This window comes from Triticum aestivum, chromosome 1D (assembly GCF_018294505.1).
Source record: "Triticum aestivum cultivar Chinese Spring chromosome 1D, IWGSC CS RefSeq v2.1, whole genome shotgun sequence".
Classification (NCBI taxonomy): Eukaryota; Viridiplantae; Streptophyta; class Magnoliopsida; order Poales; family Poaceae; genus Triticum; species Triticum aestivum.
In genome coordinates, this window is record NC_057796.1 from 418,943,788 (window position 1) to 418,956,647 (window position 12,860).

The following is a 12,860-nucleotide window of genomic DNA, read 5'->3' on the forward strand; positions in this document are numbered from 1 at the left end:
TGACCTCATACAGCTTGAGAAAGGAATCACAAAGTTCCTGGCATGCCTAGATTTTTCATAGCAAGGAAGGATGCATTTCAAAGCTTCATCACATGCTATCACATTATGTGAAGATCCACTATTTCGATCAGGGCAATAACCACAAAGAAGGTAGTGCAAATTGTGTGTAATGCAAACAATACAAAGAAGGTAATGCAAACAATACAAAGAAGGTAACTACTGCATCTCCCTCCACATTTTCACATCCGGGCTTGGGACCGGCAAAGGCAGTGTTAAACCACAACAATACAAAACACAAATTATACAACACCAATCATTCAAGCAAAGCATACAGGACACACCATCAAGCAAATGCAGTATCAATGCAGCTCCCTCCACATTTTCACATCCGGGCTTGGGACCGGCAAAGGCAGTGTTAAACCACAACAATCACTCAAGCAAAGCATACAGGACACATCATCAAGCAAAGCATACAGGACACATCATCAAGCAAAGCATACAGGACACACCATCAAGCACACACAGTCGGTCACACAGAGTCACAGTCACACAGAGTCAGTCACACACACGGAGTAACAGTCACACAGAGTAACAGTCACACAGAGTCGGTCACACACACAGAGTAACAGTCACACAGAGTCAGTCACGCACACAGAGTAACAGTCACACATACACAGAGTCACACACACACACACAGTCAGTCACACACACACAAGAGATAGAAAGGGCACAAACAGAAAGCTAATACTACAAGCAAGATCCATGATGTAAGTTGTTTGGCATGCAGTACCTTCCAGGAATAACTTCTGCTATTTCTGCTCATTTATTCCCATAATTAATCAGTGCATGTTCCTCCTCAGTAGTCCAAGCATCGTTCCATATGGTTGGATTCATGATTATGCCACCTAAGATGTTTTGAATGAATTCAAAAATCAGCTTCATATTAACAACTGCATCACCCAGACCAAATGAGTTTCCCCGATAGCAGCCATAACTTGATTGAACAATAGAGTAACCGTCTGCAGAAAGAAGAACAAAATAGTTAGCACGGACCGCGAATAGAGAAAGAGACACCAAGAAATAACAAGTTACTCAAGGCAATTACCTGTTCATTAGCGATCGGAGGAAGTCCACCGAAGTAAACACACCGAGCATGCCGAGTAACCTAAGAAAAGAGTGGTCAAACATATGCATCATAGAACAAGAAAAATCTCAAGCGCAAAGAAACAAAATCAAGCATACCTGCTGTGTCATGGCTGCATAGCAAGTGGATCGATGCAAAGGGAAGAAAGAATTAGAAAGTAATAACAAAACATTGAATAATAAAGAAGCGTGATAGATCACAGGTCGGTTCATTCTGCCATCACCAAATAAACTGCAAATTAGAGTGAATCTGGTCGCGTTGTGATGACAGAATGGACTATCCATGATTTGAGTACTAGCTACACTGAGTCATAAACGGAGCACAGTAGTCACCTGTACTAGGGCGGATAAATTGAACATGTTCGGGAGCATGTTCGTAAACATCCCAGGATCATCAACAGGAAGTTCTGGTAGCTGGCCTGCAATGCATCAGCAGAGAATTCTTACCAGTCTGTTTACCTTGCACATAGGGGGGAAATGCATTTCAGCAAACCATATAAAAATAAAACAATCAAAAGAATACCTTGCAATGAGACTATTTTGTTAGTTATATCAAAAGAATACCCAATTTTGGAACGGAGGGAGTACTTGTTTACAAGGTCGATAATTTTGTCATCTTCCTGTAGAAAAAATATCATAAATATAACTATAAAATGTGCAAGATGTTTTTCTTCTCGAGCAAAGTCAGGAGTGCAATGACAAACCTCTTGAGTCCAAGGACCTTTGAAAAAGAACCTTCTGCCATGGATGTAAACATTGCACCTCTGTCCTATCCGGAAATAATTCAGCTGCGTAGGTAGATACTGACACAATATGTGAGCTCACCACACTTGAATATACAGAACGTCCAAAGGAGTATGGCATTACTATATAACTAGCTAAAATGTGTGATATGCATTCATAAGGTATTACCAGCCGTGAGATAAATATTGTGTACAAAATTGGAAGGAGTTAAATTCGAGAGGGATTACCATACAAACACAGACCAGGTTGATGGGTGATCCACGGGTTCAGTTCAAACACCAGAAGCACACCATCAGAACCATAACAAATCAGATTAGCCATCATGAAAACCTCCATCCACCCCTGGATTCTACATATACATCATTCTGAGCACAAACATCATACTTGTGGCAGGAAAATATACAGCAATGCATTGAAGAGTGTCCAAAGGGCAATGATACTACCAACTACAGAGGTATGTAGGTCATAAAAATTACATGCCCATGACCTTATATAGAAATATCCATGCATTATCAGGTGCCAACTGGTAGTTATGGAGCGCTTGCACAATGACACACAGTCAGTCAACACACACACAGAGACATTCACACAGTCACAATCAATACACAGTCACAGTCAAAACACACACACACACACAATGGAGCGCTTGCACACAAGAAACAGACAAAGAAACACACACACAGTCAGTCACACACACAAACAGTCAGTCACACACACAGTCACGGTCACACACAGTCACACAGACACAATGGAGTGTTTGCACCCAAGAAACAGCATAGATAGGATGAAACTAATCGAAGACAAGAGAAAAAGTAAACTATTTGTTCAAGCTTCCCGATCAGAACCTTAACCTCTGCATTATTTTAGTTCTTCGATTCCAAACCTCTCTCTGCATTACCCAACGGCTACTACTGTTATATAAACAAAGACAAGTGTAAGAGAGCCTGAGAGCAAATTAGGAGGTACCTTCTTTATCACCAAATTTCAGAGTCTGCACGTACCAAAATTGTATTTTGTGTCACAAGATGAACCTAAAGAACTCACCAGGAAAATACTCAAATTAACAAATCAAGTGAATCATGGAGAACATCATGTAGAATAGTAATCCGACAAATCCAAGGCAATTCAAGTATATATGTAGAAAATCAGAGCTCATGTACATGCAAAACCTTTCCCTCCCATAAGGTGATAAATTTGCAAGCTGAAGATCAAAATTTGATTACCTTAGTTGGTAAAACAGAAAGCGATAGGAACCCTGAGCAGTCCTTGGCATGCCAGTTTGTATGACTGTAGAGGTGAGCTAAGATTAGAATGATGAGCTGTTCAGATCAAGATGGCACTCAGAAGCAGCCGTCTTCTGTTTATCCGTAAGTCATTAAGGCCAATTAGTCTTGGAATCGCCAAAATATTTCTGGTGCTATAGACATCTAACGTCTTTCTCAAAGAAATATTCCAATGATTCTTTATAGAATTATCTGTCCTGGAAAGAGTAACATACTATCAACATGAAAACTTGTGAAGTGAACAAGGAAAACATGACTAAATAAGTATTTTGGGACTGCAGACATCAGCATCGCAAAATGTAAAAAACATATTCCAATGATTCTTTATAGAATTATCGGTCCTAGAAAGAGTAACATACTATCAGCATGAATACATAATCTTGTGAAGTGAACAAGGAAAACATGGCAAAATAAGCATTTTGGGACCACAACATCAACATCACAAAATGTAAAAAAAAACATAAATATACCTGCGCTGTAAGCAAACCCAACCCATCAGTGTCCTTAGCAACACAAGGAAGAGCAAATGTGACATTTGTCTATATCCTACCTGAAATACTTAGGAAAAGCATTATTCCAGTGATTGGACAGCAGTAATACAAAAAAAAAAAAGAATATGATATCCACATAAGACATAACGAAACACAGATATCACAAAAAATGTATTGTCAAAGACCACGGTAAACATGATTATTATGATAAGAAAAATTAAGGAATAAAAACAGGGAAAAGAGTGCTGTGATGAGTGAGTGAGATAAACAGGGAAAGGGGCATGGGATGCATTGGATGCCAAATCGGCCACGCAAAGGAGTGGAAGCCAAGCAAGTGAGTGTTACAAGAGTCAAACTTTTCTGCTCAGCCTATCATCATCTATCAGTAGGAGAGAAGCCTGAACAGTGCACGTCTCTGGATCCCTGCCTGCTCGAAACGGCCTAAATGGTTTGCATCTCTGAACACATCCCCATATATGGGAAGACGACATTGGAACACAAGCAAAGCATGAATATGAAACCAATTGGACAGACCATATAAGCAGTAACACAATCAGAATCACCCCATCTAAGCAATCAAACACAGTCACACACAGACAATGGAGCACTTGCACACATGAAACAGACAAAGAAACATACATAGATAGGGGCACATCACACATACAGTCAGACACACACAATGGAGCGCTTGCACACAAGAAACACACAAAGAAACAGACATAGATAAGGGTACAAACAAAAAGCTAACACATGCAAGACCGAAGTAAACTCAGAAAGCTATAAAGAATTTCTAGGAACTGAATGAGTAAACTGTAAACTGATTTCTGTAGAGGGGTGAGGGTAATTCAGATGTTCATTCCTGAAAACAGGTTAGATCTTCATCACTACCCACAAGTTTGTAGGCACAGAGACGCATGCTTATTCTTGTCACAAAGTCTAGGCAAAGCAAGAAAAGCATATTATTTCAGTGACTGGACATCAGTAATTGCTATCAAATCTCATGCAAAATTGAGTCAGTGAACCTCAAAAGGGAACAAAGAACAGTAGAAATGTATTGTCAAACACCATGGTAAATGATTATGATAAGAAAAATTGACAGCGTGAATGTTCATGCACACGCAAAAGAAATACCACTTACGAACAAAACCTACTTGCGTTGAACATAAATTAAATTAAAAAATTAGCAGATTTACAGTATATTAGGTCACAACCAGGTTATAAACAAACATAGCATAAAATCTATATGCAATCCAAATCCTAATCACGCCCAGTCTTCCCAAGTGCATGGCTTACATAGCGACAAACACAGAAGTCAGCATTCTTGATATTTTAACCAGTGAGTACAAAATTTGCTCCATAAAATTTAACAGGACAAACAAAAGGGACATGAAAAAAGTGAGCAGCATTGATAAAAAAAACATGTGATGAGCGTGCTTTCACAGATAAATAAACTCTGGAATTATGCTCACAGCAGAATCATATGCCCAGGTGTGCAATGAAAAAATTCTAGAGTCATGCTATGCAATCTAGTACGAAATCTAAGGGACTAGCAGCACCTCATCTAGTACTCCTGTATGAAAATGGAAACAGCAAGACGAGGAAGAAAACAAGGAAACCTTGTCCAACAGTAGCAGCAGCAGGTGTTCAATTAGTCAAGCAGCAGCCACATGATTTGCACTCTTTTAAAACTTTCTGCTCTGCTGCCTGCTGGAAATGGCACCCACAGCCTACATGGTTTGCACCCCTGAACACACATCACCATATATGGAACATAAGCAAAGCATGATAGGAAGTAACCAATTGAAAAGAACAGAAGCAGTAACACCCATCAGAACAAATGACCCCTGCATCTAGGATGAGAGCACACACGCCTGACGAAAGTGAAAAGCTAGCTGGTACAATCTGAACTAGAGGAACCAGAGCATCAAAGGGCACGTCTCGACGGACGAACACGAACAAAGCTAGCCGTTTGAGATCTGAAAAACGACCGACGAACAACGCAGGAGCCTAGGAACCGATTTGAACTAGCACGCCAAACTGACAATTACTCTCCGTCTCTCCATCTCCGCCCGTAACCCAATTTCAAAACCAAGACCCGAGCGTTCCTGCAACGCTCGCGCTGACACGAACACGAAACGCACGCAGAAATTTCTCCATCGCGAACCAGACGGAGACCCTCGACAAGGCGGACCAAGAACATGCGGGCGCGTCGGGGCAACGGCGCGGACGAGCAAAACGAAAACGGATGACGGCGAGGACGGGCAGAACCAAATCAGAAGCGACTCTAGACTGACGACGGCGGGGACGAGCAAAATCAACTCGGAGGCGACTCTAAACCGACGAACTGAGCACGAGCAAACTCAAATCGGACGCGGTCCTAAACGGACGACGGCGAGGACGAGCAACATCACATCAGGCGGGATTTCCATCTAAACCGGCTACGGCTAGGACGAGCAAGCAAAATCAAATCCGGACGCGACTCTAAACGGGCAAATCGATGGAGGACGAGCAAAATCAAATCCAGACGCGGTTCTAAACGGGCAAATCGACCGAGGAGGGCGAGCAAGATAAAACCCGGCTCGAGGAGGACATACGCACGGCCCGGAAGAAGGGTGGAGGAGCAGCGGACCGGCCGGACCGCGGCGAGGAGGAGGAAGGCACGGCCCGGGCGATGAGAGGAGGAGGGGGAGCGGACTGGGCAGAGCGCGGCGAGGAGGGGGAAGGCGCGGCCCGGACGAAGTGAGGAGGAGGACGAGGAGCGGGCCGGCCAAGGGCGCGCCTTTATAGCCGGGGCAGAGGCGGTGGCGGCAGCCGGACGCGGCTTGGCCGAGATGGCGTGGCGGCGGAAATAAAAGGAAAGTGGAGCTGCTGGGTTCGTCACGGAAATAAAAGGAAAGTGGAGCGGGCAGGGGTGCGGTGCTTCCGTCTCGAATTGGGGGAATTTCTACCGTAGCGATGCCCATCCACGCCGTGTCTTGGAAATGTTTTTGGACGCCGATAACGGCCGAACGTTCGGTCTGGGAAGGCACCAGACCGAACGTTTCGTTCGGCACGAGAGTAGCGATCGACCGAACTGTTCTGTTCGATACGAACAGCCTCTCAGCACCAGACAGGCCCAATATTAGCTTCCTGGCCCAAACAAAAATCCCTTTGCACCAACAATATAGAGAAAAATGTATACAGATGTAAAATTAGTAGAGGAAAAACTATACAATACAGAAAATTCAGAAAATGATACTGCATTAGGATTTACAATGAGTGATTAATTGCCAACTGAGATACACAAAAAATGGCTATGTTCAGTACGTTACAAAAATAAAACATGCATGATAAAAGAAGAAAATTTAGTACAAAAATTGTGATGATGAATATGGACAAAGGCAAAAATGTTACACATGGCAAGCTTTACAAATTTTATTCTCTAAAAAAGGACATGGCAAGTTTTTTTTGGGGGGCGGGGGGGATGTTAATTTTTAAAAAGAAAGTACTTGTAAGTTTCCCACTGTACATGGCAAAAAATTGCGTATTAAAAAATAAATGAAAAAAACTACGGAATGTTGCCATGATCTTATGACATAAATGCATAGGCTATAATCTCATGCCATGATCCATAGACTAAAATGTAAACTACAAAATGCCATGACCCACACACTAAGATTTCCATGATGCATAGACTTAATTTGCCATGGTCCCGTGCAAAAGAGATTTGCCATGCTGCAAAAAGGAAGAAAAAATGGTCATGGTGCATATAGTTAAAATTGTCATGATCATAACCAAAATCATATTAAAATTTGCATATATTTGAAATGGCAAAGAAAAGTAAAATCAGCCATGTTAATAAAGGTCAAATAAATAGTAAATCTTGCCATGGCAATAAACGTTAAAAATTGCCATGGAAATTTAGGTAAATTTTCCATGTTAATAAAGGTAAATTAGCCATGGCAAATAAAAAGTAAAACTTCCATGGCAATAAAAATTAAAAATTGCCGTGGGAATTTACGTAAATTAGCCATGGCAAATTCACTAAAAAATGCCATGGTAAGAAAAGTTTGACATCATCTAGAAAAAAAAAGAGTTGCCATGGCAAGAAAAGTTTGACATCGGCTTGAAAAAAGAAACTTGCCATGGGCATGTTAGTGAATTTGCCGTGCGACATCTAGTGAAGTTTGACATCGTCTTGAAAAAGGAAAGTTTCCATGGCAAGAAAAGTTTGACATCGTCTTCAAAAAAGAAAGTTTCCATGGCAAGAAAAGTTTGGCATCGGCTTGAAAATAGAAACTTGCCATGGGCATGTTAGTGAATTTGCCGCGGGACATCTGGTGAATTTGCCATGGAAAATTCACTAAAAAATTTGCCATGGTAAGAAAAGTTTGACATCGTCTTGAAAAAAGAAAGTTGCCATGGCAAGAAAAAGTTGACACCGACTTGAAAAGAGAAACTTGCCATGGGCATGTTAGTGAATTTGCCGTGGGATATTTAGTTAATTTTGCCATGGCAAATTCGCTAATTTTTTTTGCCATGCTAAGAAAAGTTTGACATCATCTTGAAAAAAGAAAGTAGCCACGGCAAGAAAAGTTTGACATCGGCTTGAAAAAAGGAAACTTGCCATGGGCATGTTTGTGAATTTGCTGTGGGACGTCTAGTGAATTTGCCATGGCAAATTCACTAAAAAAATTGCCATGGTAAGAAAAGTTTGACATCGTCTTGTAAAATTGCCATGGTAAACTTAAATTGCCATGAGATTCAAAGTCATGCAGGGCCATCAATTATACCATGAACCCACACAAACATTAGTTGACGAAACATATTGCATCTAGAATCCTACAACACTAGCAATAATAAATGAAAAATCTTCTGTTGTTACAAGGAAACATGGACCATTCAGACATACTTCAACACCCTGAGCTGTTTGACATGGTTCATGGAATATGTCAGACATAGCTCTACAAAATCACTTGATCCTGCTATGAAGTAAAATTGCAAATTCCAGAATGACGATGAAGCTAGGCTTCCACTAGGCTATCAATTTGGATGTCTACATGTCTGGCATAGCAATTTTGGAATCTGAATATAAGCAAGAACAACAGGGGATGATCAAATTACCTCCTGGACAGACCATTTTCCCTCGAAGACCTTGAAATCGCAGTCGACCATGTTGAAGGCGACCTCCCGTCGACGCGCCCCAGACTTGAGGAGCAGCTCTATCTCCCCCGTCCGCATTCTATTGTGCCCTTGGCGTCTAGTGGAGGAGGGGGGCGAAGACGGCGTCCTGGTGGAGGAGGCACTCGGTGGATTGGGTGCACGGCACGGCCGTCTCGAGCTCCCTGGTGGCGCAGCGACCTGCTTGCACAGAAGATGATGCGAGACCGCGCGCGCAGTGCGCCTCCACGCGCTCGAGTCAGCCGCCGCGTGCTCGGCTCCCTCGTCGTCGTCACCACCGCTGCGGCGCTGCTGACCTTCAGGAGGATCGTCGGGGAGTTGGAGAGGGGGACGGGGCGTGGCAAAGGTTGCTGGCCACCAGCGTCCATGGCCTTCTCCCGCAAAAATCCGGAGCTCCCCTGTCGACGGACGGAGGCGGGGAACGATGGGGCAAGCGGGCTGCGGGGGGCGCCGGAACTGGCCATAGTGGGCGCGGCGCGCCTGGCCAGAGTCGAGCTCGAGCTTGAGGTGAGCCCGCGAGATCCCATGGAGGGAGATTCACTCTTCGCCGACGAGAAGACGCCGTTGGGAAGGACTCCATCGCTTCTCCCCCGCCGCGGACGCGTCCATGCCGCTGTCCCAGGCAGCTCGTCGCCGAGCCTCCACCTCCACTCTCCTCCGTAGCGCACACCGGAATCGCCGCTGCCTCCGCCGGGATTTTGCTCCTGATTTGTGGGAGTGTGGGGAATGGATGAGGTGAAGGAGATGGGAGACAGTGTGGTGGACTGGTGGGCGAGTGAAAAAGAAAAGGCGTTCGGGAGACTTCGCCCTCGTCCCGAACGAGCCGCTGGGATGACGTGGCCAGGATGGTGTGTCAAGATGCGTGCTTTTCGATCCAATGACAATGAGCACGTTCGGGACGAGAATACAAAACGTGGCACGTTCGGGGTTTATTGATTCCGATGTTTTTGGGTATTCTAATTTTTTTTTGCTTTTTTAGTACAGGTCATGGCTTACCATACCATATCAGGCCATCTCAAACGCTGACCATGAAATGGACTAGAGAGTGACGCGCGCTTTGCCGCGCCGTTCCTCGGTCGTGTGTTAAGCCTTTTTCGAGTAATTACGGTTAGAGATGAACACTTTTATAACAAAAATCAAAGAACCGAACTGAAGTGGGTTGACCGATATTCCTGGTATATGCGGTTTATGGTGTTCGGTTGGGTGTTTCCATTGGTAGTTCGTGTTCGGGTGTTTCGCCGGTTTTCATACTACATAAACCGAATTGACGTTGGATCATATACACGGGAATTGACCTCCCTTTTCTCAAACTCTCCAACTTTATCGACACGTAGTGCATGACCCTAGGCCAATGTGCGATGCAACCCCCCTCCCCATCCCCACAATAAAACCAAATTCACTTGCGCCTCTGTCTCTCAAAATCACTCTTCATGCACTGGTTTTCATCTCCAAAAGGATTCCAATCTATCAACCTAGTCACCCCCAACCTTTGATGTTAGATCTACCACCACAGAGCGTAACTACAGCGGCTCACCAAGAGCTGCTCATCTCGGCTTGGATCTCCAACACCTGGTATTCTAGCTCTCCCCCAGCGCTAGCCTGATGTTAGACTTTCACCGCAAATCCATCGTCCGAGGAGCCCGACAGGAAGACAAAGAAAGGGGCATCCAGACGCTCGACACAGAACCAACAAGCGCATGAAGCAAAAACCAATTCACGCCCTCCCCCGACAGCGAAATAACCCACACGCATGGGAGGCCCTATTTAACGCGCAAAATGATGAAGGATGACCAAATGGACACGACCTAGGACACGCGCTTCGGTTGGCTGGTCAGTCGCCCCTATTGGGCCTCAACCCATCTAGGGAAGCGAAGAAAAAACAAAGAGGAATGAAAACTGGAAAAAGTAGTGAGAATTTAAAAATCATTGTAAATTTTTTTATTTGTTTAAAAAATGCTTGTTAATAAAAAATGTCCACAAATTTAAAAACGCTTGTGAATTTAGAAAATGTTCTTGAATTTCAAAATATACCCCCTAAAATTCAAATTCAAAAAATGTTCGCTAATTTAAGAAAATGTTCATAGATTTAGAAAATGTTCGAGATTTCAAAAGAAGTTCCTCAAACATCAAAAATCAACATATTTCGAATTATTAAGGAATTAAAAAATGTTAACAAATTTAAATATTTGTCTATCAATCAACCTAAGAGTGTCACGTTCACGTGTGCATAGGCCGGACCGCAACGCACAAGTGATTCCCTCCCTGACATGTGGAGCTGCAAATGCAAAAATACCTGGATGCAGAAGGAGTCTCCATTCCTAGGGAGCTTTTAAGAGATGAAGAAGTGGACAATTTCAGAAGTATATATATCATGGCGGCCAACATCAGAATGGTAAAGAATAGTGCAACTTACGTAATAAGTAGGAAAATGAACCTCACATATAGCATATACCTTCAGATTAACTTTTACCATGATTTGTTGCCTTGTGGAATTGCAATTCTTTAATTCCTGAGCAAACCAACATTGTTGCATCATATGAGTAACAACCTTTTCATCAGTTTTAGTTATAGTGTACGGCATGGCAGTGTTCTCAACCCATATCAATGTCCAAGTTACTCATGATAAAGATCCACATATGAATATTTGGGTTTGCGGTAAATGACGGTAAATATTATGAAAAAGGGAATATATGAACAACAATGGCATGCTAGATTAGACACTGATATTCAGCCATACTTTCCACATCCACAAAAGATAAACTAAAAGACAAACAAAGTGATCATAACATGTAATGCCCTTGCTTGCATCACCTTCTAATATGCAGAAAATTCAGCTCCACATTGGTACTTCTACAAATTTGCAATTGTTTCTTAACTTTCATTTACTTAGAAATCACAGCTCAATCGAGCTTGTGTACAGTACACCTACGCATGCTTCTCCCTATAATGTGGATGTAATTAGCACATACTTGCTGGCACATATGATTGAAAGAAAAATGATATTAAGCAGAAATAGAATAATACATGTAACATCAAAGTTCAGAACTGAGGCAGCACAGCATCCCTATCATGCATGCAACACAATAGATTCAGTCTATCAAGCGAGCACCGTCCTCGCCGAAGGGACAGACCATGTGCTGGTGCACGCAGTGGCTACGGCCAGCTCTGTTGAAAGAGATATGCAGGAAGTTGATGTAAGGCAAATAATCTAAATAGACAGTTGACACACAGCAATCGTATTATCCATATGCATTTTATCAAACATATGGCATGCACAGGACAGAGTGAAAACCTAGGAAACTAATCCTTGATTTACAGTCGTGAACCCAAGTGAGCTACAAATCAAAACGGAAAAAAGGAATGCTCTTGTTTGATCCATATGAACCGAAACAAAAACCATGTATCACTATTGTTGGAGCTAATCATCATTGTACATGCTGCAGTGCAGAGCAATAAGTCTTCCAGAGAATGTGCTATTTTTCATCTGGAAGGGTCCCTACAGATGCACAACAAGCCTTCAATGAGTTATTCAACCATGCATGAAATGGTATTAGCACATTAGTAAAGCTACAGTTTTTCTATTGTATGGATATAATTTGCCCATTTAATATTTGATCCATATGAATCCTATATTATTATATCTAAATAGTCGATCCACACTAACTCAATTCTTTTAGCATGCAACTATGCCAACTCATCATACATCATGCATGCCCCCACTAACTTCAATTCTATCAACATGCAACTATGCTAACTCACCATCCCACCATGCATGAGCAAAGACCCACCTTAACATGCACGGTGCATGGTACTCATATTCAATAAAATATTCTATACTTATATAATAATTAAATACAATGCAATATAAATACTATTAAAAGTATCGATAAAGTTGACTAGAGGGGGGGTAAATAGGCAACTAACAATTTTTAGATTTTCTTTACCAAATTAAACTTTGCAACAAAATAGGTTGTCTAGATATGCAACTAGGTGAGCAACCTATATGATGCAACAACAACAACAAGCACACAAGCAAGCA

General features: G+C 42.5%; 1 long non-coding RNA gene across 13 annotated transcripts; it reads right to left on the reverse strand.

The window, feature by feature from the left end:
- Positions 1–426: 426 nt before the first annotated feature.
- Positions 427–9,604, reverse strand: LOC123182544 (uncharacterized). Of its 13 annotated transcripts, none has more exons than XR_006492233.1 (11): positions 8,765–9,604; positions 3,641–7,375; positions 3,111–3,367; positions 2,854–2,918; positions 2,115–2,229; positions 1,848–1,931; positions 1,667–1,763; positions 1,477–1,562; positions 1,243–1,256; positions 1,106–1,165; positions 427–1,019 (listed from the first exon to the last, which is right to left on the reverse strand). It is a non-coding gene; the product is annotated as an uncharacterized lncRNA (long non-coding RNA). The 13 variants fall into 13 exon arrangements; XR_006492228.1 differs by having other exon boundaries at positions 2,115–2,236; XR_006492235.1 differs by having other exon boundaries at positions 1,848–2,229; positions 2,854–2,878.
- Positions 9,605–12,860: the final 3,256 nt, after the last annotated feature.